This window comes from Bos indicus x Bos taurus, chromosome 20 (genome assembly GCF_003369695.1).
Source record: "Bos indicus x Bos taurus breed Angus x Brahman F1 hybrid chromosome 20, Bos_hybrid_MaternalHap_v2.0, whole genome shotgun sequence".
NCBI classification, from domain to species: domain Eukaryota; kingdom Metazoa; phylum Chordata; class Mammalia; order Artiodactyla; family Bovidae; genus Bos; species Bos indicus x Bos taurus.
Window position 1 is genome coordinate 19,886,584 of NC_040095.1, and position 27,408 is coordinate 19,913,991.

The 27,408-nt window shown below is 39.6% G+C and overlaps 1 protein-coding gene and 1 long non-coding RNA gene across 7 annotated transcripts in view; one reads left to right on the plus strand and one right to left on the minus strand.

Annotated features, from left to right (window-relative positions):
• PDE4D (phosphodiesterase 4D) overlaps positions 1-27,408 on the plus strand; it is a 1,572,172-nt gene that overhangs the window by 1,300,789 nt on the left and 243,975 nt on the right. The gene's annotated exons all lie outside the window — the stretch shown is intronic.
• LOC113879139 lies at positions 6,841-18,014 on the minus strand. Its single transcript, XR_003507213.1, has 3 exons — positions 17,461-18,014; positions 15,607-15,686; positions 6,841-9,854 (listed from the first exon to the last, which is right to left on the minus strand). It is a non-coding gene; the product is annotated as an uncharacterized LOC113879139 (long non-coding RNA).

Sequence of the window (27,408 nt, forward strand, 5' to 3'; positions counted from 1 at the left end):
GTTGATAAGGCATCTGTGTAGGGGAAACTCTAATAGGATCTAGTTAGTTGGATGAGGCTTTCAGTGGGGGAGTCACCTGTGTACTGTTCCTGCGCTCTATGTGGTAGAGTGAAAACTCCAACCCAGGCTGCTGCACACCCAAGCCCCCACACTTGACCACTCTGCTGTGCTCTCTCTCCAACAACTTGCCTTACGGGAAACTGCCTTAATACATACAGCTTTTTAAAATAAAGCATAGCACAGTCATGGCTTGCCCCTAAGTCAAATATGAAACGTGTATCATTTCACAGAATCTAACCATGTTCTGTTGTTGAGGAGTCCTTTTATTTTATTCAAACAGGGAAGCATTATTAATTTAAACTTCTTTGCCTTGTAATCTGCAGAATATTTACAATCAAGGCATACTAACCCCCTCGTATTTTCCTTTATTACAATAAATTTTATTATAAAACAATTCATGTGTACTATAGAAACTTTTGAAAATATAAAAAAATGCAAATACAAATTACTCATAACCTCCTCACTCTCCAAAATGACCACTGTGAATTCTTAGGTATTTTCTTCCAGTGTAATATGGTACTAGTAGCAGTCATGTGGTTCATATACTTTTACTTCAGCTTTTTAAAAAGTTAACATTTTATAATGAGTGTTTTCCCATATCATTTCATATTATTTCAAACGTTATTTATATGCATGCACATATACTGCCTTAATACAGTTCATGTTTTAATTTCATATTTGCCTTTTTGACATTTAAGCTGTTTCTAATTTTCCCCCAAATTAAGATTAGCCACTCTGTGAATTTCCTATTTGCGTATTAGTTGTTTTTCTCTTGTGGTGTATAGTTTTTCTCATTGGTTGTAAAAGTTCTTTACGTATTAGATACAAATCTTTTTTATCTCACATTTGTGGTAATTATATATTCTACTTTTTAGTTCTTCTTTACTTTTGTTTACGGTGTTTTATGTAGTTAGATCTATTGTTTGTTTTTCTCTTGTAACTTCTTTCTCTGCTTTAACAATATGAGGGGTTTTTTTTTTGTACTAAGAACAGATAAATATTTAGCCATATTTTCTTTGTGAATTCATTTTTTACATAATTCTTTAATCAGTTTGGAATTTATTTTATTTATTTTTAAAAATAACTGGGCTTTTTGTTTTACACTTCATTCATTTATTTATTTCTGGCTATGCTGGGTCTTGGCTGCTGCCCAGGCTTTTCTCTAGTTGCAGCGAGCGGGGGCCACTCTTCATTGCGGTGCACCGGCTTCTGATTGTGCTGGCTTCTTTTGTTGGGGAGCACAGGCTCTAGGTCATGAAGTCTAAAGCAGCTGTGGCTCCCTGGCGCTAGAACACAGGTTCAATAGTTGTGGCACATGGGCTTAGTTAATCCACAGCATGTGGGCTCTTCCACGATCAGGAATCGAACCCATGACTCCTGTACTGGCAGGCAGATTCTTCACCACTGAGCCCCCAGGAGAGCCTCTGGAATTTATTTTAATATGAGGATCCAAGTTTACCTTATTTCCAAGTAGTTAATCATGTGTTCCAGAACCACTTGTTAAATACCTCCCGCTTTTCTTTTCTTTTGTGTCAGGACTTCCTAGGTTGCACTAGTGGTAAAAAACCTGCCTGTCAGTTTAGGAGATTCAAGAGATGCAGGTTCGATCCCTGGCTTGGGAAGATCCCTTGGAGGAGGGCATGGCAACCCACCCCAGTATTCTTGCCTGGAGAATCCCATGGACAGAGGAGCTTGGCAGGCTAAAGTCCATGGGGTCACAAAGAGTCAGACATGACTTAGCACACACATGCATCAAATTTTATGTTTCATCTATCATATGTAGATTTCATACTTGTCATGTGTAAAATTACATTTAACAATTAATATTATAAAAGAAACTAGCAGTAATTTTAAAAACCTATGCAGTTCATTGATACAAACATATTCAGTTCAGTTCAGTTCAGTTCAGTCGCTCAGTCATGTCCGACTCTTTGCAACCCCATGAATTGCAGCACGCCAGGCCTCCCTGTCCATCACCAACTCTCGGAGTTCACTCAGACTCACGTCCATCGAGTCAGTGATGCCATCCAGCCATCTCATCCTCTCTCGTCCCCTTCTCCTCCTGCCCCCAATCCCTCCCAGCATCAGAGTCTTTTCCAGTGAGTCAACTCTTCGCATGAGTTGGCCAAAGTACTGGAGTTTCAGCTTTAGGATCATTCCCTCCAAAGAAATCCCAGGGCTGATCTCCTTCAGAATGGACTGGGTTTGATCTCCTTGCAGTCCAAGGGACTCTCAAGAGCCTTCTCCAACACCACAGTTCAAAAGCATCAATTCTTCGGCGCTCAGCTTTCTTCACAGTCCAACTCTCACATCCATACATGACTACTGAAAAAACCATAGCCTTGACTAGACGGACCTTTGTTGGCAAAGTCATGTCTCTGCTTTTGAATATGCTATCTAGGTTGGTCATAACTTTCCTTCCAAGGAGTAAGCGTCTTTTAATTTCATGGCTGCAGTCACCATCTGCAGTGATTTTGGAGCCCAAAAAAATAAAGTCTGACACTGTTTCCACTGTTTCCCCATCTATTTCCCATGAAGTAATGGGACCAGATGCCATGATCTTCGTTTTCTGAATGTTGAGTTTTAAGCCAACTTAAAAGTTTTTCACTCTCCTCTTTCACTTTCATCAAGAGGCTTTTTAGTTCCTCTTCACTTTCTGCCATAAGGGTGGTGTCATCTGCATATCTGAGGTTATTGATATTTCTCCCGGCAATCTTGATTCCAGCTTGTGCTTCTTCCAGCCCAGCATTTCTCATGATGTACTACACTACAAAGATAAATTCTGAGAGGATGAGAAAAAAAATACACTATTTTCTTTTCACATTCCACTAAGCTGTCTTGCCTACACTCTGGGCATGTATTTCTAAGAATCACCTGCTTTGAACCACTTGTTAGGACCCTAGTATGTTTTGCCCCCAAATACCAGTTGGTAGATGATACTGCCATCATTCCTGGCCAGATAGAACCTTCCCCAGTTCCCACTGGGTTGTCCACTGCTCTTGCTTTCACCTACCTCCTCCACCAACCTGTCACCAGGTCCTACCAATCTCTGTTTTATCCCAATGAAAGTGCTCATTCCAGGTTTTAAACTCTCTCATTTTGCCTTATACTAGTGTAATTAACTTATCAAGTCTGTGAGACAAGAAAGGATAAAGATTTCTACAAAGGTTAGTAATGCAAGAATATAGCTTATTAAAAATAAATACCAGATTACAGGGTTTGCATTTAGAAATGTGCTGTTCCATTAGATTGGAGATCACTGGTCTAGATCATATGACCCCAGGAAGGTCTGTAGAGTGAAAGTCACTCAGTCGTGTCCGTCTCTTTGCCACCCCATGGCCATGGAATTCTCCAGGGCAAGATACAGGAGTGGGTAGCCGTTCCCTTCTCCAGGGGATCTTCCCAACCCAGGGATCGAACCCAGGTCTCCCACATTGCAGGCGGATTCTTCACCAGCTGAGCCACAAGGGAAGCCCAAGAATACTGGAGTGGGTAGCCTATCCCTTCCCCAGCAGATTTCCCGACCCAGGAATCAAACCAGGGTCTCCTACATTGCCGGCAGATTCTTTAGCAACTGAGCTATCAGGAAAGCCCCAAGGTCTGTAAACCTGTTTGTATTTCAGGGATAGAATAGGAACAGAGCATCCAAGCCTGCATCTGATGGTCATATGAACTGGAGTCTCAGAAAGGAGTACAGGCACGATAAACCAGGGAAGAAGACAATAGTGAGATGGGCATATATTCAAAGTGACCGTGGGAAGGGTGGCATGATGCCATCTCCCAGAATGATGATGAAGGGCCACTAAATTTGCTCCTGTTTAAAATCAAAATTATTCCTAGAGAACAGGGAGGAACAGAGCAACAGGTAACGTCCAGGTGACCTCAGATTGTAGAACCTGTGTTCGAAGTCACCTATTCCTTAGTTTCCATTTTTTCAAGAAAATTTCTAATATGAAATAGAGGGAGTCTTAGATCAATAATGTAATTGAGGGTTCCATTCCATTTCTATTTTAAAAAACCCATCAATAAAAAGTTGTACAGTAGATTTTATCAGTGTAAAAGGCCATTGTCTTCAGTCTTGGCAAACAACCCAGCCCTCCTCTGAAGTGGCTATTGTGAAGCCTCTGGGAAGCTGAAATTGCCCTTAACCTTGAATGAATATAGGCAGGGCCTCTTATATATGTTTTACTCAGGAAATGTAGGCTTCTTCTGTATTAAATGGTGCTCATAAATATTAAAAATACTAACCTACCTGCTGAAAATCAGCACTCTGTTTTCACAAAAATTGTTCCCAATATTTGTTCTATTTTTAGAAGATAACCATCAGGGAGAGTATACACTCTAGGGTTCTTATTTAGCTATTGGTTGAGGTACTTTGGTTTTTTTCCCATTTTGATCTTATATCAACTAAGGGTGGACTTTAAGCTATACAATAATGTATTAATATTACAGGAAAAATAAAGTATAAATCATCCTTAAAATACAGAATCGCATTTTGTGCTTACTGAGAGCTTAACTTCTGAAATAATTGATCATTACTGCAGTTAGTAAGAAATAGATGAAAACTTTACCCTTCACTTTAAAGTCTTCTAATTTGCCTGCAATGCAGGAGACCCAGCTTCAATCCATTGGTCAGGAAGATCCCCTAGAGAAGGGAATGGCTACCCACTCCAGTATTCTTGCCTGGAGAGTTCCATGGACAGAGGAGCCTGGCAGGCTACAGTTCCGGGATTGCAAAGAGTCAGACACAACCGAGCAACTAATACACACTCACAATTTCTGTTTTGAAATAGTCAGTGGGTCAGACTAGAGCCACCACAATAGGCATACATAGTGTACAGATCATGAGAACAACTCTTTTTGATAACTCTGTGACAGAGTAAAAAACTCATAATTTTCACACTTTGGAATTGCTATTGCTTTGCATAACCGTAAAGAGAAAGGTAATATTTTTAGCTAAAATAAGGGATAAATGCACATTAATTCTTTGCTTTTTCTAGATTTTAGATACATAAATATTTTACCATAAGAAGGTAAGGTATTTATTTATACATTCATGTCTTTATTCATTAAAAGTATTTTATTGAACAAGTGCTATGTGCTCATATGACCTGTGTTCTATATAACAGTAAGAGAGATGATCTGCTCATCTATATTATGTATCTGAGTGAAATATTTAATCTATCACAATGTCGCCCTTTAAAGGAATTGTTTACTGTGTGCCTTTTAATGGAAGAGCATTCACTAATTTAACAAACGTCACAGGACACGTGTCATTAATTAGCTCAGTTAGTGTGGCTATGGGACAGATAGTCCTGTAAATCAACTGCTCTTAAAGTCATTAATTAACTGACTTAGTTTCATGGCAGAGGCACAGTCTATTTCAATTAGACTGTGGTTCCTGTTATTATCAAATGAGGTCAAGTATACAAAATAATGTAAAAAGTCATGTTTAATGGTGCATGGGTATATATGTATATGGCTGTAGGTGTTTTTACACACAAAAATATGTAGTACAAGCATTATAACTTGTAACTGAAATAATGTTCACAAAACTTAATTGGATTCTCATCCCATAACATATGCATACATGTATATACATGTACTTACACAGTGATAAGAGTATTTATGTATTTTATGGATATTAATATTTAATTTGGGGAGTTCTGACAAAGAAATAAAATAGTTGTGCTTTATCTGAGTGAAGATCCGCATCTGGAACTATAAAAATGAGCATTATTCCAGATTGTTGACTAATTTGATTATCTTTACTTTTTATTAGTATGTTGACTTGCATGTAGATCTAGCCTTCCTTTCAAGAGGGAACAAACATGGAGAATGTGCCCATAAATGGTCTCTCTTCCCCCAATAAGAGCACCCATAGAAAAATGATAGAACTCTTAGTCATCATGGTTGAAAATATCACACAAGGTTAATATAGTGCCCATCTGGTGATATCTTTTAAAATCAGATTTATTAAAATCAGAGTTGGTTTTGACTAGGGCTGTTCCATTAACCACTATTATTTAGTAGGAGATGGAAGGTCTAATGGATAACAGTCTGTTTCTCTTCAGACATTTATGTGTTTTTATTAGGATAATGAATAATGAATACAGAATTATCAACATTATTCTGTGTAGTTTTTGTTTGTTTTAAATAATATCTGTAATGTCAAGCTCGCTTTCATTGCATAATCTAACCACACACCAAGCCTACAGTGAAACAAAACAGAGGCTGAAACGTGTTTATTGCCATTGTCTCTTAAAGAAACCTCTGAGAAGTTTGCCTCAATATTTAAAAAGAAAAAAGAGATGGGTACTTTTCTGAATAGATGTTATTGTGTTGCTCAAACAAAGCTGACTCTGTAGAAGGAGATGGATTGCTTTGCATTTCACCAGTGACCATCATTACCTGAACAAAAATCATCGGCATCAATAAAGAATTTTCAACCAAAGTTTAGTTGTTGTTCAAGCAGAAAACAACAGGGATCAACCAAGGATCCCACCACTGCCAAGAAGCACTTTGAGGCTTCCCTGTTAGCTCAGCTGTTAAAGAATCCACCTGCAATGCAGGAGACCCTGGTTCCACTTCTGGGTTGGGAAGATCCCTTGGAGAAGGGATAGGCTACCCACTCCAGTAGTCTTGGGCATCCCTTTTGGCTCAGTCGGTAAAGAATCTGCGTGCAATGCGGGAGACCTGGGTTTGATCCCTGGGTTGGGAAGATCCCCTGGAGGAGGGCATGGCAACCCACTCCATTATTCTTGCCTGGAGAATCCCCAAGGACAGAGGAGCCTGGTGGGTTGCAGTATATGGGGTCACAAAGAGTCAGACGTGACCAAGCACAGCACAGGAATCGAATCCACACCCCCCAATTTGAAAGGTGAAGTCTCAACCACTGAACCGCCAGGCAAGTCCCTTGAAATGCTTTTGAGAGACCTGAAACCATTTTGCTGTCTCCTGAGAGGGAACTGGGTTCAAATTCACTTGTATTTCATCTTTGCCATTTGCCTAGCTTTGTGCTCCATCCCTGTTTCTCATTTTCTCAACTAACCTCCCAGAACTCTGTGTGGCATCAAGCTGTCTACATTTACAGATAACAAAACCAAGATGTAGAGAGCCTAAGAAATCTGCCCACGCATAAAGCTATTGGCAGAGCCAAGATTTGAGGCCAAGTCAGGGTTCTAATACACACATACCTATGCATGTGCTCAAAGTCAGTTGAAAATAAAGTGCTGATGGGGATAAGTATGACAACTCCATGATAAGTAGAAGTTTGGGTTTGTTAAGGTCTTTTAAGAACTCAGAAGGCTTACTGCCAATTTTACTTTTCTTTAAAAGAAGTATTTTCTCCCATTGCTGGCATGTGCAATTATAAAAAGAAATTAGAGATAAACAGATAACAATTTCCTGGCTGCCTTCATGTCTGTGAGCCTGACACAAATCCCAGAAGGAAAAATATGCTGTAAGGAGGCTTATGTGATATTGCTTCTTTAGGGATCCTTTGACCGCTTATTTACAATATCCAGTTACAGCCACGTTACTTTCCTTTTTGGGCAAAAGCACACATTTGCGTGACCATTCTTTTGGCGGAAGCTGACACTGCCTGCCACTTCCAATATGTCCTTGTGTGCCCAAGCTCATAATGGCAACATTTGAGTTCAGAGCTCCCCAACAGCACAATTACTGCCAAATTCACCACCGATGGGACCTCAGGGGCCTCTTTGTTAGCCAGGAACATGCAGACATGCTTCATTTTGCATCATAAAGATACTTCCAAAAGTAGTTTCTCACTGAATTATTTTCTAATAACATATTTTTCTAAGCACAAAATAAACACATGTTCCTTGTGGAAAAACAGAACCACAGAAAATATGCATTACAATATATAAATAACCTGCAACAGTAGCATCCAGGGGTAGGCATCATTCAAACAGGTTGATTTATTTCCTGTATAAGTTTCTAAAACACACACACAGATACGCACACATTTTCAAATGCACGCATATATGTAAATACACAAGTGAACAAAAATATTAGGTCCAAAAGATTGAATATTTGAGACATGTTTATTGCTATATAAATCCTACTGTTGCTGAGTACCAAGTGACTGTCAGGACTCTATATATAATCCTTTTTTTTTTTTTTTACATTTCTCACTTTGCCTTTGAAATAAGCATTTTCCCATATCATCTAGTGTTCCAGGAAAACCTGATATCCTAATGGTGGCATTGAATCCATTTTAGATAAAATAAAATAACTTAGTTATTCTTTCAACTGTTACTCAGTTGAACTTTCTGCCTTTTGCTGTTATAAATAATAAATAATAGCTCTTTGAGCATCTTTGTTTTCGAAATCTTAATCTGCATCTGTGATTAATTACTTAAGCAAAATTCTAGGAAATACCATTACAAGGCCAAACAGCTTAAATGTTTATAAATCTCTCAATACACACTATTGCCAGATTTTTTTTCTTTTTTTCTTTCTTGACTTTTCTTTCATTTTTTAATGGCAAGGTATTAAAAAAGGTTTTTTAAACCCCCTTTAAAGAAAATTGCTCTTTCCAAAGTAATAAATGGGGTTTGTTTTAAAAAACAATAATTGGTAATTGATATTTAATAAAAGATGAATTTTCGTAATATTTGATCTAGTCAGACATTTTTGTTTTACACATGGGAAATTAAGGCTTGTGTGCAAGACAGAAGACAGAGTAGAACTAAAATCTATCTTCCAAGCCTCAAAGGCAGTCAAATTTATGTTATCAGTTCAGTAGAGAAACAGCTTGAGTTTCCTCTTTTGGTGGTAGAGAATATGTCAGTGTTTCTTTAAATATGGTGATGTGTTTTCACTCTTACAAGTAGGGCCTTGACAGTGAAATGAGAATCATTTTATTCATTCCGATTCATGTAGCAATAGCATTCTGTGAAATCCACACTACACAGTGATTCTCAAGGTATGGTGTGCATCAGAAATGCTGTATGTGTATTGTTTTTAAATGTGGCATCTTGGAATTTCATCCTTAAGACTGATTCAGTAGCTGTGGATAAGACTTGGAACTATTCAGTTAACAAGCAACCAATTAATTCTGGGGCAAGTTGTCTAAGGCCACACAATGAGAAATATTGGTATGATGATTAAAAAAAAGATTTGTCTGATGTTGGTGCTTTGACAGTAGCTCTGATCTGTAACTGACTTGACTTCTCTCTGCCTTAGTGTTCTTATCTATAAAAAGGGGAGAGAAATACTAGTTTTCTCCATCCAGGATTGTTGTGAGGAAGAAGTAAAATAAGCTATGCGAAAGGATTTAGGACAATCCTCCATAAACAAATCCCCAGTAAACACTAATTCATTGGCACTGCTGTCATTGGCATCTTGTCTATGTCATTATTCCTGCACGGGCTTATGGAAATGGATACTTTTAAATGGATGGCATTGTCAGTGGATTATTTATTGATTGTGATTTGCCCTGTTGTTCCTTTTGACATGACTGAATTCTGTTTACTTAGATATTTCCTTTTTTTTTTCTCTCGCCTCCATCTACTCACACCACTATGATTGAAACTGAATTGAGGTCACATGCAACAGGACCTACCCAGAGAGTTTGGTAAGACCAGTTGGAGAAGTATCGATGAGTCTTGCTGCAAATACAATGGTGATTCTGCTGCTCAATAGCTCAAGAGACCCCATTAGGAAGAGTCAGTTCTCCCGAATACTATTGAGCTATAATTTGCCCATAGTATCAGCCATGGCATCTGTTTGCATAGTTAATTCCTCCTCCACTGGTCCGGCAATAAATCCTGTGTTAAACAGAGAGACTTCTGTAAGTGATGTTGAAGTCTGTATATAGCATATACATTCAATAAATAGTCATTATTCCTATACATGGTGTCAGAACTGTGTTAGGTGCTGAGGATACAGAAATTAAAGTACTTTAATCCCGTTGCTTCTGAGATCGTCTTTCTGGACAAGACAATATGATACAGAACCTTCAGGGACTATTCAATTCATGGCTACTTCCTACGAAAGACAAATGTATCTGAACTTACTGGCTGCTAGATATTCCAATGTCAAATAGTTCTAATTTGGCTGAAGAGTCTACTTGGATTAAATAGGGTACTTTAAAGCACAAGCAAAAGTCTTAAGAGAAAATAGCATCACAGTAGCAAAACCTCTGTATAATCCCCAAAGAAAATTCCACTCAAAGGCCTTGTTGTTTCAAGTCATATTTAGTTAAACTACATAACTTAGCCATTCCCCTGAGTGTCAGCGGAATTTCTCCCAGCGCTGTGAGTTTGTCAAGTCAAGTTACTCTGTCTCCTAACCCATGGAAAGAGACAGCAGTTATTGAGAGGTTATTGTATGTCAGCCCTTAAAGTAGGTACTTATTTGTGTTCTCATTAAAACCTTTTAGCAGCCCTCTCTTACACCGGGGATCTTATAAAGATTACACCAGGAATAGAACAACAGCCTTGTAAAGTTCAGGCCGCCGAGAAGCTGTTTTGCTCAAGTGCAGAAGAAGCCATTGCTGCCAAGTTCTTGTGGCTGGTACAGGCTGGTGCTCCTTGGAAGAACAGGGGCCATGGCTAGACTCATTGTCCTGCCTGCGCAGGGCCAGGCAGGGTAGCAGACCTAGCTGTTTAACGCCCTTTTATTGATATTTTTACTTGAAAAGCCTCTTGTTGCTTTCATGGTAGGTGGGCTATCCTTAACTGGTTTTAACTTTACCCCCGTTTCATAGCAGAAATTCTTAACTTGGAATCTACAAAGAGACTTTCAGAATCTGTAACTCCCTTAAAATAATAGCAGGAAAAATTTACAAATCACTCATCATCCCACTACGCATGATTTATCTTATTTAAACCTCCTCATGGTCCTACCGAATAGGTACTGTTTTTATTTCCATTTTTGAAGATAAGGAAAATGAAGTTTAATATCTTGCAGAAAGTCTATAAGTATGCAGCAGCAGAGTAAGGGTTTTAATCCAAGCTGTCTGGATCCAGGCTAAAACTCATAGGCTTAACCACTAGGCCATACTGAACTTTATGGAATTATTTCCAAAAAGGTGTGTGGGTGTGTTTGAAAAAAAAATTTTTTTTGAAAGGCTTACGTTTCTGGAGACTTTCAGGTCATTTTATTCTTAAAAGGATCTCTTTTCTTTTAAGTTGAACTGTAGTTTATAGTGTCATGTTAGTTTCAGATGTTCAACACAGTGATTCAGGTATAGGTATTCTTTTTCAGATTCTTTTCTCTTATGCTGCTGCTGCTGCTAAGTCACTTCAGTTGTGTCCGACTCTGTGTGACCCCATAGACAGCAGCCCACCAGGCTCCCCCGTCCCTGGGAGTCTCCAGGCAAGAACACTGGAGTGGGTTGCCATTTCCTTCTCTAATGCATGAAAGTGAAAAGTGAAAGTGAAGTCGCTCAGTCGTGTCCGACCCTCAGTGACTCCATGAACTGCAGCCTACCAGGCTCCTCCTTCCATGGGATTTTCCAGGCAAGAGTACTGGAGTGGGGTGCCATTGCCTTCTCCACTTTTCTCTTATCACATCAGATCAGATCAGTCGCTCAGTCGTGTCCGACTCTTTGCGACCCCATGAGTCGCAGCATGCCAGGCCTCCCTGTCCATCACCAACTCCCGGAGTTCGCGCAGACTCATGTCCATCAAGTCAGTGATGCCATCCAGCCATCTCATCCTCTGTCGTCCCCTTCTCCTCTTGCTCCCAATCCCTCCCAGCATCAGAGTCTTTTCCAATGAGTCAGCTCTTCGCATGAGGTGGCCAAAGTACTGGAGTTTCAGCTTTAGCATCATTCCCTCCAAAGAACTCCCAGGGCTGATCTCCTTCAGAATGGACTGGTTGGATCTCCTTGCAGTCCAAGGGACTCTCAAGAGTCTTCTCCAACACTGCAATTCAAAAACATCAATTCTTCGGCGCTCAGCCTTCTTCACAGTCCAACTCTCACATCCATACATGACCATTGGAAAAACCATAGCCTTGACAATTGCAAAATACTGAGTATAGTCCCTGTGCTACACAGTAGGTCCTTGTTGCTGTCTCTGAGATCTAAAATTTGAAATGCTCTGCTATCTAGTTGCTACATATATGGACATTTATTAGAATGACCTGAGTAGAAACAATCTGTTCTATACCTGTGGGGAATCTGTACTTGAGTTATCAACTGAACCATTTGGTTTGTTCACCAGGAAGGTCTGCAGGTCTTGAGCTAAGAGTCCAGTGCTTCCAGACCTGCGTCACTCCTTCCCCCTGCCATCTGACCACATCTCTCCCAGGAGCACAACGCAGGTTGATATCAGCTTTTAAAATAAAATCTATGTCACTCATGAAATATCCAGAGAACTTGGAAAACTGCAGGAAACTCAGAAGCTGGTGGGCTCAGGGGCAAAGAAATCATAAATTCACAACCAGCACCACCCGCCATTTAGCTTTATCATATCTTGCCAAAACTGGCATGGAGTGGGATGTGCTATTCAAGAGTAAAGAATTTTCAGTTGGTTTATTGTAGTGAAATTTGCTTTTTTTGGAACCAGGATCAAAGTCATGTCCTTTCTCTGCTCTAACAAAGGCACAGCCACATAAAAGGAAAGTCTTAGAATCTGAGCAATAGCAAGATTGTGTTATGATATAATCTGTAAATATACCAACACCTCCCTTAAGAATATAATCGGACCCCCTGAACAGAGGAGGTTGTATGTTGGCCATTAGTTTCAATCACTGGAAGCGCTGCAAATACTAATTTCATTAATGTTTCACTGGCCTCAAGATTAATGCAATGAGCCAAATTATAACCATCTTATTAAAATATGGGAAATTTCAGTGTATTTAAGTAGAAAAGAACAAAAAGGGAATTAATATTTATTGAACGCATATCACGTTCAAAACACTGTCCTGGGTGCTTTAATATTCATTAACTCATTTTGGTTTTCTACATGTGAGTGGTTTATAATCCCTTTTCAACAAGTGTGGAAAAAAAAAAAAAAAAAACCAAGTGTGGAAGCTCAGGCTGAGAGAGTCTAAGGAGCTTTGCTTAAGGTCCCAAAGCTGGCAGGGAACTGAGCCTCTTCACAACCAGATCTGATTCCAAAGTCCATGCTGTTTCTACTAAGATATGATATTTGAGGGGAGCTAAATAGCATTGGGGAACCTAGTTTTGATCATTTGCATCAGTATTTAATAAGGGACCACTGGATCCTAGAGAAGCCATGAAGGATATAAACTTGGATTTCAGGCAGGTTACTTATCTCTGAGCACCATTTCTTAACCTAGCATGTTGTGCTGTGCTCAGTCACTCAGTGGTGTCTGACTCTTTGTGACCCTATGGACTGTAGTCCACCAGGCTCCTCTGTCCACGGGATTCTCCAGGCAAGAATACTGGAGTGAGTTGCCCTTTTCCAGAGGATCTTCCTGACCCAGGGATCAAACCTGTGTCTCCTGCATCACAGGCAAATTCTTTACCCACTGAGCTATCTGGGAACCTACCTAGCATAGTACTAAAAATCAAAATTTAAGATCCATTTTAAATGGATCTAAAATGCTGAGAATAGTCTATCCTCTATTATTTTTGTCAATTGTTATTATTGTGTTGTCCTTCTAAGAAGGCCCATCGAACAGGGCAGTAGGATCCCCATGGACAGTAAATCTCCCACTGTGTGGACTCTCTGGAAGGGCTCGCCTTTGGGAGCTGCTAGAATATAAGCTCTAATTCTGTCAGGGATGAAGTGGCAGAGAGCAGGGTGGAGAAGAGCTTGACAGATCCTCCGGTCTCCAGTGTAGAGAAGTGTCATCAGAGTAATCAGTGTTAAAGCTTGAAAGATGCTGAAGACCACACTGTTTCCAGGGACATCAGCCAAAGTTTGAAGCATCCAGGAGAAAGTATCAGTATAACAATGCATAATGGTTAGAGCACTGATATTTAGACCCCATATGGTAGATTTGGGAGAAGGCAATGGCACCCCACTCCAGTACTCTTGCCTGGGAAATCCCATGGACGGAGGAGCCTGGTAGGCTACAGTCCATGGGGTCGCTAAGAGTTGGACACGACTGAGCGACTTCACTTTCACTTTTCACTTTCATGCATTGAAGAAGGAAATGGCAACCCACTGTGGTATTCTTGCCTGGAGAATCCCAGGGACGGGGGAGCCTGGTGGGCTGCCGTCTATGGGGTCACACAGAGTCAGACATGACTGACGTGACTTAGCATCTTAGCATGGTAGATTTAGGGCTTCCCCGGTAGCTCAAATGGTAAAGAATCCACCTGCAGTGCAGGAAATCCTGGTTCAATTCCTGCGTCAGGAAGTTCCCCTGGAGAAGAGATAGGCTACCCACTCCAGTATTCTTGGGCTTCCCTGTTGGCCAGATGCCTGCAATGCGGGAGACCAGGGTTCAATCCCTGGGTTGGGAAGATCCCCTAGAGGAGGGCATAGCAACCCACTCCAGTATTCTAGCCTGGAGAATCCCCCTGGACAGAGGAGCCTGGCGGGCTATAGTCCATGGGGTTGCAAAGAGTCATATATGACTGAGTGACTAAGCACACACATGGTAGATTTAATTCTGGGCTCCCAAAATTGGGAAATTATAAAATTGCCTATTTTACTTTACCAAACAGAACTCCAGCAAGAATATGGAGAAAAGCTTTCTTCTATAGTTACACTCTCATTCATGTTTGCCATTGCTCGTGTGTGTGTGTGTGTGCGTGTGCACTCAGTCTGTCCAACTCTGAGACCCCATGGACTGTAGCCTGCCAGGCTCCTCTGTCCATGGAATTTTCAAGGCAGGAATACTGGAGTGGGTTGCCGTTTCCTTCTCCAGGGGATCTTTCCAACCCAGGGATCAAACCCACCTCTTTTGTGTCTCTTGCATTGGCAGACAGGTTCTTTACCACACTACCACCTGGGAAGCCTTTGCCATTGCTCAGGTGGTGTTTATTTTGGTAACAGGAATACCTGACCTTCCAGAGGCAATTTAATCTCCACAGTGCCAAAGTTCTCTCTCTGCAATAAATAGCTCAGGTTTCTAGTGATTCCCGAGGACATGGATCTCACATTACTTACCATACTATAGTCAAAAATACCTTTGCTCTTCCTTCCTACTATATACAAGACTGGAGAATAAAAGAGATGATAACATGTTGCTTTATGTGCTTTGACATTACCAGTAGTATATATTTTTGTCATTATAATTTTTAACTATGGTGAAACAGGTATGAGATTTTCCAGGTGAAGTAAAGCCTGTGACATAGCATTCAAAAGGAATAATTCTGATTCTGGAAAACTCTTTCTAAAGGACAGCACCCTTTATCTCCTTCCTGTTCTTTCTGTTTGGTGGTGGGATGGGGAAAGGAAGAGGCAGATTCAGGATCGTCAGGTGAGAATGTCAAAGGCAGTAACTGGAGCTGTTCTGCGAAGGTCAAAGGACTTTGTTTCCTATTCCATTCATAAATCCATGAGAACAGATATCTCATTGTGTTTAAATACAAAATGCACACTCCCATTTCTTTTTTCTATAAAAAAAACAAGACAAAATGAGAGTTCTCACCTGCTGTCCAGATGTTCATCTGATTACCATTATCCACTAATCCATATAGAAATAGCAGGGTTACAGTGTGCCTTTTGTTCCTGTTTTGAAAGAGTTATTAGTACATTTGGTTGAGAAGCACAAAGGCCAGTTGAGCACATACCAGCTACTATGCTAGATACTTATTTTCTCCATTTCATGGAGGGAAACTGAGGCATGGAGAAGTTGAGTAACTTGGCCAAGCTCACATGGCTAAGAAGAGAGAAAATTAGGTTTTGAACCCAGACAGCCTAGACCATGTGTTATTTCTTTTAATGATTTTTTTTTTATTGAAGTATAGGTGATTTACAATGTTGTGTTAGTTTCAAGTATTTAGCAAAGTGATTTAGATTCTTTTTTTCTGAATCATATTTTTCCCTTACGGTTTATTAAAAAACATTGAGCAGCGTTTCCTATGCTATGCAGTAGGCCCTTGTCAGTTATCTGCATTATATGTAGTGGTGTGTATATGTGAACTCCTGATGTATCCCTCCCCTCTGTGCTTCCACTTTGGTAGCCATAAGCTTGTTTTCTATGTCTGTGGGTCTGTTTCAGTTTTGTATATAAGTTCATTTGTGTACGTTTTTAGATTCCACATGTAAGTGATATCCTATGATATTTGTCTTTCCCTGTCTGGCCTACTTCATTCATTATGATCTCCGCTAGGTCTATCTGTGTTGTTGCAAATGGCATTATTTCATTTTTTGTATGGCTGAGCAATATTCCATTATATATACATAGGTATATATTTTTCTCTGAAGATGAGAGGTTAAATTCTCGGGAATAAACATACCCACCCCAGGTAGACATATGCACAGAACTCAGACACAACAGACAGAATGACTGCCTCTCATACACAGTAAAAAGCCAGCATACAATGAGTACTTGCTCTGTGCACACACTGGAGAAGGTACATATACGAATTTTATGCAACGGAGTTCACACACATGTGCTCACACATGTACAGTATTATTTCTTCATGCGGTAGATGAGAAAGGAGATGCTCAGGCAGGTTAAGCTGTTCAACATTGTCCGGCTAACAAGTGATAAATTCAAGATGGAAACAGGCTTCTCTGTCATGGAATACCATCATGTTCCCACTGAGCCATGATGCCTGCTCTCTACAGTCATTCATGCACTCAACATTTAATATTCATTTAGTGAGCACCTGCTATTTCTAATGCCTCAGCATGCAGTATAGGAAAAATACAAGATTGAAGTTCACAGGATCTAGATTTGAATTTCTGCTCCATCATTAAATCATCAATTTATTAAATTTCTCTGAGTTACAGTTTCATCATCTATAAAATAGGAGTGAACAATAATATGTATCTCATAGAAATGTCATCAAGAGCAAATGAAATTATATATATATAAATATTTGGTATATAACAAAACACTTTGTAAATCTTATTCTTATTATAATAATTACAGGAAGGGGTGTGTATGTAGCCTCCCAACCTCAAATAGTGGGAGAGGGGCATCTGAAGCCTGTTGCAGTACTCCAAAATATTGCTTTAGTGAGGACCTGAGTAACATTTGGAATTGCAGGAGCAAGAATTGGAGGCATATTAGACATTGGTTCATCCATGTGGAGCTTTAAAGAACAAAATAGATTTCATGGGTAGCAATAGGTAGGGCTCCCATAAAACTTTATTGTCTGTAAAATATACTCTGTGTATTTAGAACAGCAGGGGCAAAAGTAACTTTGGAGGGGCCAGAGATGAAGTTGGGGAGCGAGTTGGGACCAGACTTTAATTCAAATGCCGTGATAAAGGATTTTAATCTAGTGCTGTAGGCAAGCGTAGGTATTCAAGGAAGTAACAAAAATCTCACCACATCAAGTTATCTCCGGGTGCCATCTTTCCCTGCTTCTTTCTTCCTCTTCCCCTCTTCCTTTTTCTCCTTCTTTCTAGCATCCATTCAACTACACACAAAATGCCCACAACAATGTAGAAGACGGAGGAACACGGCAGACCAGTGGGTAGGAAGCAGCTATGACAGCTGTGTTGAAAATCGCACTGGCTCTAGAGGCTCTGTTTCCCTGGAGGGTAGAGTCCAGATTTATGAGCTGAGTTCAGTGCCATGCAGTTGAAATCAGGAATGTTAAAGCTGAAAGAGATCTTGGAGACAGATCTAGTCTTCCTAAATTGCCAAGACATCAAATTACCTGAACACTGTTTTAAAAAGAAATATTCCTGGGTCCAATCCTAGATTACTGACTCAGAGTATCCAGAAGGAGGCCTGAGAATCTGTAGTTTTAGAAGTCTTTCGAAAGTGATATGCAGAGCAGTAATTGAGAATGATTGGTAGTCAGTCTCTTAATTTTATTTATTAAACTTTTTATTTTGTATTGGACTATAGCTGATTAAGAGCAGCCTGGACGGGAGGGGAGTTTGGGAAAAAATGGATACATGTACATGTAGGGCTGAGTCCCTTCTCTGTCTCCTTGAATCTCTTTATTTTATTGGTAAAATCCCAGAAAAGTCTAGAGGTTTGCCAGTCTAGTCAGTAGCAGAGTTAGAACTCAAAATCGAGGTTCGCAAATTCCCAATCCAGTACTGGAGCCCAAGGTCAGTTGTTACCTTTTTGCTGGAGAATGTTTCTTTTTTGTCATCTGCTCTTTCAGTATGAATTTGGAACCTCTTTGTCTCATAAAACTAGTCTGTATAGTGTTTAACTTTAACCTCAAGGTGGTTTGCTACGTCTTTCCCAAGTATTATTAAACATTTACCAGACATTTAAGGCATTACAGTGTGGTCAGGGTGATTAGCAAAGTTAACAAAGTGGAGGACCCATATTTTAATTCCTTTCAAGTTTTGTCATACTTTTATATTTGGAGATATCGTAAACACATCCCTTCATGTCAGCAAAATGTCATGTTCTATGCAAAGATTTTGAACATTATGCTCAAGGCAGCTAGATGATATCTCAAAGTAAGTTCTAATAGGGCACATTAAAGAATGTGTTTTTGTTTCAGCCTTTATGAAGTTAAAACTAATCCAGTGGTTCAATCCTCCTTTAAAGTCTTTTTTCGGAAGACCAGAAGATTTTGGTTTGAGTCATAATTCAGTCACTTAAATCAATGAGACTCTGGATAAACCATTGCCCTCCTTTCTGAGTCTTGGTTTCTTTTTGTAAATGAAGATAAGCCTCCTCACCCCTCCCCATTGCCCAGGGTCACCCTGTGAATTTCACTGAACCATGACAATGGAAAGGCTTTAGAAACAATGAGGGGCTAGCAGGGAGAGGCATGGGAAGGAGAGGCCTTTGGGAGAGATTCTTCTGTTTCCCCAGGAAGGGTCATCATAGTCCAGCTCATCAGGAGGCACAGATGGAGCTTAGGGACAAGGCCAATGGCTGAAGCACCCAGGGCATCCAGAGAGATTATTTCCATGTGGCCTGAAGGGCCAAGTGCGTTAGTGGGATTAGTGGCAAACATAGTGTTCAAACTCATAATTACATTGCAAGTTTAAAGGACAGCTGTGTACAGGGAAGCCAAGAACAGAATAAGCATACATGTGGTTTGGATTTTTTCCTCATGTCAAATTTTATTTCTAGGTCTAAACTTTATAGGCAAAGAAAAAGAAGGGTAAAATCACATTTTAAGATTTTTTTTTAAGTTTTAAAGTTAGAGGGGGAAAAAAAACACAACTGAATGAATGCTTTCAAAAACTCTGATTTTGATTTCAAGAAGTATCTGCATTTCTTGCCCCCCCCCCCTTTTTTCTAATCTGGTCAAAAATTAAAATTTAAAGATCAGCAAAGTATATGAATATGTTTGGATTTTTTTTCTTCCAACATAAGTTTAAACATCTGTTATCTATTCTTTTTATAGCTTAATGTATAAAAAATTATAGAACTTATTTTATAAGATACCTGTTCTGTACAAGCAAACACATTTTAAATTAGATTATCTGCCAGTGGTACTGATTTTGTACAGGACAGGCTGGAGATTCCCTGGTGACTCACACAGTAAAGAGTCTGCCTGCAATGCAGCAGACCTAGGTTCAATCCCTAGGTCAGGAAGATCCCCTGGAGAAGGGAATGGCTACCTACTCCAACATTCTTTCTTGGAAAATTCCATAGATAGAGGAGCCTGGTGGGCAATAGAGTCTATGGAGTCACAAAGGGTCGGACACGACTGGTGTCTAACGCTTTCACTTTCAGGCTGGAGATCAAGGTTTATTTACATATTTAAGGCTGGAGATTAAGGTTTATTTACATATTTACACTATGCTGATACAATGAAGTACTAAAATTTTACATGCCAGGAATCAAAACAAGTACAGTTCCTATTAGGAAATAATATATCTGAGGATTCTGGCATGACCATCTATAGCCAGTTAGAGAAATCTTTGCTAGATTGAAAGGCTGTGCCATTACAAATGGCCTTGTTTACACTGTACTTAAGATATCATCATCATCCTGAAGGTGATGAAGTAGGTACAGAAACAATTCTGTTGTTTCTGCAAATATTCATGAAGCACCTAGTATTGCCAGGCACCACTGGGGGCTTCCCTGGTGGCTCAGATTGTAAAGAATCTGCCTACAATGCGGGAGACATAGGTTCGATCCCTGGGTTGGGAAGATCCCCTGGAGAAGGGAAGTATTCTTGCCTGGAGAATTCCACAGAGAGAGAAGCCTGGCAGGCTACAGTCAATGAGGTCCCAAAGAGTTGGACACAACTGAGCAACTAACACTTTAACTTTTTTTCATTTCACTGGGAAGAAATGCAGTGCATTGAGAAGACACAAGTACTATAGTGGTTGCACTGAATTTCTACTTCTAAATTAAAATAAGATTTTTTTCCCTTCAGGACAACCAAATTCCTAGTGATAGTGTTCATAAATCCTATTGATGTGCCAAGTCCATAGTTGAGAAAAATACATGGCTGTCACTGCTGACCTCCTTTGCTTTTTTTTGATCTTTTGCTATGTTTTTAAACTTTTTTTAAAAGTCGAATTTTACTTCTTTAGCTATAAAAATTCCTTTCATTTTCATGCAGTGATAGATCTCAAATATTTATATGTAATCATCTGATTGTGCCAACTGGCCTCTTTTCTGGATGGATTCTATTCAGTTTTGCGTGTTGTCTTTTTTTCATTTTTGTAGAATTTATTTTGTATAATCTTGTCTCCCATTTTGGATTATTTCCCATTTATACTCCTTTTAAAAAATGACTTATGCTTTTTTAATGAGGAGTCCAAAATGGTACATGAAGCTCTAAGTACAGTGTAAACAAGGCCATTTGTAATGGCACAGCCTTTCAATCTAGCAAAGATTTCTCTAACTGGCTATAGATGGTCATGCCAGAATCCTCAGATACATTATTTCCTAATAAGAACTGTACTTGTTTTGATTCCTGGCATGTAAAATTTTAGTACTTCATTGTATCAGCATAGTGTAAATATGTAAATAAACCTTAATCTCCAGCCTGAAAGTGAAAGTGTTAGACACCAGTCGTGTCTGACCCTTTGTGACTCCATGGACTCTATTGCCCACCAGGCTCCTCTATCCATGGAATTTTCCAGGAAAGGATGTTGGAGTGGGTAGCCATTCCCTTCTCCAGGGGATCTTCCTGACTTAGGGACTGAACCTAGGTCTGCTGCATTGCAGGCAGACTCTTTACTGTGTGAGTCACCAGGGAATCTCCAGCCTGTCCTGTACAAAATCAGTACCACTGGCAGATAATCTAATTTAAAATGTGTTTGCTTGTACAGAACAGGTATCTTATAAAATAAATTCTATAATTTTTTATACATTAAGCTATAAAAAAGAAAGTGAAAGTGAAGTCGCTCAGTCGTGTCTGACTCTTTGCGACTCCATGGACTGTAGCCTACCAGGCTCCTCTGTCCATGAGATTTTCCAGGCAGTAGTACTGGAGTGGATTGCCATTTCCTTCTCCAGGGGATCTTCCCAACCCAGGGATCAAACCCGGGTCTCCCACATTGTAGACAGATGCTTTACCGTCTGAGGCACCAGGGAAGCCCTATAAAAAGAATAGATGTTTAAACTTATGTTGGAAGGGAAAAAAATCCAAACATATTCATATACTTTGCTGATCTTTAAATTTTAATTTTGACCAGATTTGATCATTTGAGTTTGATCTCTAGGGTGACAGTGAAATATTTTTCATAGCAAAAATGCCTTGATATTCAGTGAAGGGAAGCCCAAACTAGACAATACTCCATTTTGTTTGAAGCCATACAGCCCAGAGAATGTCCCAGGTAACTTTCTCTCCTCCTCCTAGAGGAGACTATCTGGTTCTAGAAGGGCATTTAGTCTATGAGTTTAGAACAGGAAGGATGGCCCTAGGCATCTGCATCAACCTATATCATTCCCAGTACAAAAAACCAACTCGGCTCTGATTCCGTTGCAAATGAACTAGAGAACAGTGATGAGTGGTTCTAGTCTACATTTGGGTAAGTTATGAAAGATTTCTAGAAATTATTTTTAGACTCTGGTCCATATACTCCTAGAAATGTATACATTCAGAATGTCAATTTGGTCTGGAGTTCCGTTCAAAGCAAAACAAGCCTAGTTTGATGCCGTGTTTCTAAGACCTCATTGACTCCAGTGGAGCATGGATCCAAATCCCTGGAGAAGGCAACTCCTTGTCTCTGATCCACAGACAGACTCATGTTCAACTGGTCCTCTCTAGCTTTCCTGATTTTCATCAATGCAAAACAGAACCAGACCTTCCCTCTTTATAGAACAACCCCCACTGTGTGTAATGGCTGTGAATGCATTCTCCAACACTTCTTCAGCACTAGATGATAAGAAATGTCATGAAAATAAGCACAACGAAGGAACGTTAAAGAGAAAAATCTCAACCAGGTATCAAGACAGTAGAATTTAAAGAGGCAGAGTTTTACTTGGGCCTCAATGGGGTGCCTTTTTTTTTTTTTTAAATCAGTTCATTTTTCACCAAGTAACTATCTAGGGTGGTGTGTAGGAAAACAGGGCAGCTCTCTTCCTTGCTGTCATCTGGGGACCAGGATCCTTTCGTTTGTGTTTCTACCATCCTTTGTCGCTGCAGAACCTTCAGCATCCAACTAGAAGTGGGAAGAACAACCCATAGCCAGGCACTCAGGAGGAATTCTGAGCCAGTCCTGGAAGTGGCATGTGAGATTTCTGGTCATATCCCTTGCATGACCAAATCTAACTGCAGAAGAAGCCTAGAAATGAGGACTTCTTATCTGCCTAGGAACAAACAGAGACTGGAATTTGGCAGATGGCGAGCATAATTTGCTATATTCATGGCTTTGATTGTTGAATTCTATGTTTTTCCAGCATTGTGTTGTCTTTAGTCAGGATTATAAAACCATTTCAAGGAAATATAAAAAATATATATATCTTTACTCTTCAAAATCATTGTTGGAGTGGATCAGTCCAACAGCTGTTTGGCAGTCCATCCCAATGTTTTAAAACATTTGAAGGATCATTTGCAAGCTCGTATAATTCACCTCATATAAGAAATCACAAAGGAAAGCAAATATCAGTAGGTTCATAGCACAATGAATCATAGGCTGCTTGGTGTGGACATTTACATCTGTGTCTGTATTCTCTGTGATATATTTTAAAGAACTGTGAAAGCACTGATCATGTATAACCATCAGAGCATTCTTACAATTGCTCTACCATGGTGAAATTGAAGAAATGGTATCTAATTCAGGCCACACGGCTCTCTGAAGCCCTTCCCTGTTCTCTTCCACTTTCATTAAAGTGGAAAAACCCATCTGTTTGGATCATTGAGGTTGGAAACTGAGTGATATCACTTCTCCAAAATAGATTTAATAGTATGGCTTGGTTAATTGTTTCCTGACCTGTTTGAGAGAGAGTCCAGACTCAGAGAAAAACATGGTGTATAAATTTTCGTATTCAATAGTGGCAAAGAGTCGGATTTGCATTATATTTTTAAAGGTAATTTTGGTAGAACTATTACAGTTTTTGTTTTCAGTTATTAAAGACTTATCTAGACATTTAATCTACTTAATATATGATATTTAATGATACTTTCACAAAGGACTTATAATATTTGATCACTATTATTCATCCAATTAAGCCATTTGAAAATTAATTCTTAATAAGTCAAAATATGTGAATAGCCAGAAATGAGATTGAGAACCACGTTTTAAAGTCCACTTCTCAAAGAGAAAATCATGATCCCTGTAGAGACATATGGTTTAAAATAGATCCTTCTCAGACCTTCAAAGTGATTCTAGCATTCTACCTGGTGGGATCACTCATCTGGAAGAAGGAGCATAAGCGTATTGCAAGCAAAGTTATGAAAAGTATGGGTATGCTTTGGAAACTTTTTGGCTATCAAAAAAATAAAGAAAAAGAAGAATTAGGGAAAAAACTAGCCTTAATAATAATATATCTTTTAGGAAGAAAATATGATGCCACATCCCCATTTTCAGTCTTTCCGTTGTTTCCCTGTCCTTTCCCATTCTGTTATGGCCTCAAATGCACAGGGAAGCTAATGAAGATCAAGCTTAGAGCCCTTCACGGGCTGGGCCCCATTCTAAATTCTAGAAGAGAGGCATAATAACCACTGCACATAGTTATAGATTTTGTAAAATTTGCAAAAGTTAGAACTTGGGGGGGCATTACTTTTTTCAAAACAGACTCTCAAAGTACCATGAAACCAGGTTCCTACCCCTGATTCCATGGCTGACTGGAGGGCAGACAGGAAGATGTTCAAGACAGATTCTGTTAAATGGGGGCAAATCCTATTTTTTTATGGCCCCTTTGTTTTTTTGCAGCTTTATTTAGATATCATTGACATATGACATTATGTAAGTCTAAAGTGTGCAAGTAGTGATTCTGTATTGTATATATTGGAAAATGATTACCACAATAAGGTTTTAACACGTCCATCACCTCAAATAGTGACAGCTGTGTGTGTGGTGAAAACTTTAAAAATATACTCTCTTAGCAATTTTCAAATTCTATACTGTATTAACTATAGTCACAGTGTTGTACATTATATCCCTGAACTTATTCATCTTACTACTGGAAGTTTCTACCCTTTAACCACCATTACCCATTTCTCTTACCCCCTTCTCCCAGCCCCCAGTTCAGTTCAGTTCAGTCGCTCAGTCGTGTCCGACTCTTTGCGACCCCATGAGTCGCAGCACGCCAGGCCTCCCTGTCCATCACCAACTCCCGGAGTTCACCCAGACTCACGTCCATCGAGTCAGTGATGCCATCCAGCCATCTCATCCTCTGTCGTCCCCTTCTCCTCCTGCCCCCAATCCCTCCCAGCATCAGACTCTTTTCCAATGAGTCAACTCTTCGCATGAGGTGGCCAAAGTACTGGAGTTTCAGCTTTAGCATCATTCCTTCCAAAGAAATCCCAGGACTGGTCTCCTTCAAAATGGACTGGTTGGATCTCCTTGCAGTCCAAGGGACTCTCAAGAGTCTTCTCCAACACCACAGTTCAAAAGCATCAATTCTTCGGCGCTCAGCCTTCTTCACAGTCCAACTCTCACATCCATACATGACCACAGGAAAAACCATAGCCTTGACTAGATGAACCTTTGTTGGCAAAGTCATGTCTCTGCTTTTGAATATGCTATCTAGGTTGGTCATAACTTTCCTTCCAAGGAGTAAGCGTCTTTTAATTTCATGGCTGCAGTCACCATCTGCAGTGATTTTGGAGCCCAGCCCCCAACAATCACTAATCTATTCTCTGTTGTCCGTGGGCTTCTTTTAGATTATGCATATAAATCAGATCGTACAGGATTTGTCTTTCTCTTTCTGACTTATTAACTTAGTGTGATTGCCCTCAAAATTCATCCATGTTATTATAAGCAGCAGAATTTCTCTTTTTTATAGCTGAATAATATTCACTCCATATATGTGTGTGTATTTCTTTTATCTATTCCTTAGTCATTGGGCTCTTAGGCTGTTTCCATATCTTGACTATTATAAATAGTGCTACAATGAACATACCTCTTCAAGATAGTGGTTTTATTTCCTTTGGATATTATATACCCAGAATTGGAATTGCTGATTCATATGGTAGTTCTATTAATTTCTTGAAGAACCTCCATACTGCTTTCCATAGTGACCATACCAACAAACATTTCCTTCAACAATATACAAGAGTTTCTCTCACTAGGAGGCTAGGAAAGGCTAGATTAGAGTGGCAATTTTCAATAGAGGAGTCTGGGAATATCTCATCATGAAGGTGGCATTTGACTGATACCTGGGTCAAGAATATTCTGGCTAATGCCAAGGCTCTGGGGAGGGAGTGCTCACATGTGTTCAAGGAACAACCAGGGATAGAAGAGGCTGAGATTATCCTACTAAGTGAAACAAGTCACAGAGACAAATACCATATAATATCACTTATATGTGGATTCTAAAATATGACACAAATTTAAATGAGCCTGTCTATGAAACAGGAGCTTCCCAGGTGGTACTAGTAATAAAGAACCTGCCTGCCAGTGCAGGAGACAGGAAATGCAGGTTTGATCTCTGGGTCAGGAAGATCCCCTGGAGGAGAGCATGGCAGCCCACTCCAGTATTCCTGCCTGGAGAATCCCACAGACAGAGGAGCCTAGCGGCCTTCGGTCCATAGGGTCACAGAGTCGTACACAACTGAAGCGACTTAGCATCTATGAACCAGAGTCATAGACACAGAGAGTAGACTGGTGGTTGCTGTGGAGAGGGAGTGGTTTGAGGGAGGGATGGAGTGGGAGGTTGGGGTTAATAAATGTAAAACTTTATATATAGAATGGAAAAACAACAGCTCTTACTGTATAGCACAGAGTCCTATAATGGTATGCCATGATAAACTACAATGAAAAAGAATGTTTTTAAAATGTATGTATTTATATGTATAACTGCATCACTTTGCTGTACAGCAGAAAGTAACACAGCATCATAAATCAACTATACTTCAATAATTTTTTTAAATAAATCACCTATAAACCTCAAATAAAATAATTCTGAGTTTGAGCTTTTTAAACTTTAGATTGAACCTTTTAGAAACATTGGCCTTTTGCCATCCCATTTGGCAAAAACTTACAAAGCAAGTCCAGCTTATCCCTTTTGGCCTCCAACCCAAACATTAAACTCACGCCATCGTTTTCAACTTTAGTCTCTTTATCGGTCTCTGTGACTCAGGAGTGTCATGGGCATGTCAGAAACAAATACTATGCTCCCTGAGATCATTTGGTATTTTTACCCATAAAGAAGCGCACAGCTTTCCCCTTTGTGTCAGGCCTTTGTTTATAAAAAATGATCTGTGAAAACAAAGGGTAAAATTACACATCCTTCATGCAAATATACATATTATGCAAGGTGACATGCACAGCGTCACTTACTTTCTACTTTACTAACGTCCTGAATACTAGGCGCTCTCATGATGTCCTGTGCAAATTTGAAATGGAGCTTTGGGATTGATTTGAGGAAGATCGCCATTCATGCACCTCTCTGTAAAATGCCATTTTCTACAATCTCATTTCTATAGATAACCCTAGCAAAGTAAATATTGAGGTAGGGAATTGGAAGAAGCAGTATTTTCTTTACTCCAGACAAGGTACTCGATCTGCAAGAAATTCCTGAATGGAAAATATCACTGGTGTTGATTAGAAACAGTTTCATAGCCTAGTAGTATTGATAACAGTGGGTAAAACACTTATTATAGAGAGAAAAAAAATATTTTTAAATGATTATCCAACTCTGCTTATATTTCATTAGGCTTGGGGGCAAATCAGCCCCCTCATCCTGAGCGGTAAAGCACCAAAATGGATTCCATCGTAGCGC